This window comes from Capra hircus, assembly GCF_001704415.2.
Source record: "Capra hircus breed San Clemente chromosome X unlocalized genomic scaffold, ASM170441v1, whole genome shotgun sequence".
Lineage (NCBI taxonomy): Eukaryota > Metazoa > Chordata > Mammalia > Artiodactyla > Bovidae > Capra > Capra hircus.
The window spans coordinates 51,606,493-51,608,723 of NW_017189516.1; positions in this window are offsets into that span (position 1 = coordinate 51,606,493).

Below are 2,231 nucleotides of genomic sequence, written 5' to 3' on the forward strand. Positions count from 1 at the left end.
GTGACTGAGAAAGGGGCGGCTGCGGGGGTGGGGGGCCGAGGAGGCCCGGGAATCCGCCTGTCACTGCGGAAAAACAGGGGGAATCCTGCCTGCAGCGCAGCTATCCTGGCCTCCCTCCTCAGGGACACGTGCGGGGGGAGGGAGGGATCGGAGAAGAGAGGGTAGAGCACATTTGGGGCGGAAACCGAGGCACTGCTTGGAAATAAAGGATGGAGGATGGTTTATCTCCGTTGTTGGTAAAAATCATATCGAAATCCATTGCTGCTGGTGCCCAACTGTTGCAGCTGCCCATGTTCACACACACACACACATTCACACATACGCTCGTCCCTCACCCTGCGATCCCATGGGTGATTTAGGTGCAAAGAACTAGTAGCCTGAGGATTCCTTCCACAGCAGCTGGATACATGCAAACGGCTGTTGCGGCAGCAGCAGCTAACCCACAGTTCTGCTTCGGTCCAGTGCTCAGTCACACAAGATTCCCCAGCTGGCATGAAAGCAATGAAGTCATCGCCCAACCAGTAGAAATGTAAAGATCTTAATACCTACTATGGATCAGGCTTCCAACAAGAATGAAGAGGTGATGAAATGGAAGGAGATAATTTCCAATGCCACTTCTTGAAATCTGAGACAAATAATACTTTTAAAGACATTGCAGACTAATCTATGTAAAGCTGTATAATAATTCCCACTTAAAAAACAAACGGGAAAAATAGTTTTTTTTTTTTCTGGTTTATAGGAAAAGCACAGAAAATAAGCAGTGTATGAGATCATAGCAGCCACCAAATTAGAAATACTCAGTACTGTACTGTAACGGGAGTTAGATATCTTGGATAAAATCGACTTGATCTATTCCTGTTGTGAATCTGGTAACAATATGTAACAATATGCTGGGTTTGACCGTTCAGTGCCCAGTCAATAGGGTTTTCTTTTTCATAATATGGTGAATATTTGATGAGGAAATGAAGGTGCCTGCTTTCCCTTCAGCTTCTCAGGAAGCATATTAGAAAATTTTATAGGTAGGAACAGTGAATGAGCAGTGAGGGAAAATGGAGTCAGAGACAACAGCAGAGAGCTTTGCAGAGTTTCATGCCACCTCCAGATGCAAAGTAACAGTTGCTGTGACCTCAAGCTTCACCCAAGTGGAGCTAGATTCCTATGGCAATCAGTCCATTGTTAACCTTGTACGTTAGTGCCTTTGTCCCAGAAACTGTAGCAGCATTACCTTTGAATCAAATGAAGACTGGTTTATTTGTATAGATTCAGAATAAAATAAAGAAAAGCCAATGACTAAGTATCTGGTGCTACAGGTTTGATTTAGTTTTAAGTGGTAATATTAGATGCTTTATAATGTGCCATCCCATGTATGCAAATATGACCTTCCTCTTAGGGACCTTTGCATTGATCTCATTTTGAGTGATGGTGAAGGGGTTCTTCGAGTCACATCTAGTTCAGTGAATTGCAATTTTGATCAACAGCATGTATTTTCTATGTTCATAAGAGTTAAAAAGCACCATGCTGCCATTTAACTAAGCTCTTTTCTTATTTAGAAAGAACACTAATACTTAACACTGAATGAATGCCTGCTATGTGCCAAGAACTTTGCATACATTTAGAGTTGCCAGATAAAATACAGGAGGCTTGTTAAATTTGAATTTCAGATAAACAATGAATAATTTTTTAGTAAAAGTATGTATTTTTATCCTAGATACATGTGGTACAAGGGTAAAGGGCTAAATAAGCTTTCTAATCACTGTCAAAAGAAAAAAAAATTTTTTTGTAAGGCCCCTCTGGTGCCAGACCTCATAACACAATCAGTATCTAGGAGAAAAGCTTAAAAACCAAATCAATGTATAAATTTGTAGTGTTTGTAGAATAAGGTGTACATACTCATCCTAAAAATTATTTGCTGTATATCTGAAATTCAAATTTAACTGATCATTCTGTATTTTTCTTTGCTAAATCTGGCAACCCTACATAATCTCTGAGCCTTATGATTCTGTGCAAGATTCTCTGATAGGTCACTTTTTTCCAGATGAAGAAACAGCTTCAGAACCTCCTCAGCATTTATTTGCTCCTTCTTTCTACTAATAGAACTGCAACTGTGTTCAGCTGTCCATGTTTCCAGGGCAGTGGGGGCTTATTTCTCTTAGCCAATCAACATGTGGCCCAACTAGACTGAAGGAAAGGACTTAGCCTATGGTTTGAAAAAGAGGTTTTCCCTGTCTATC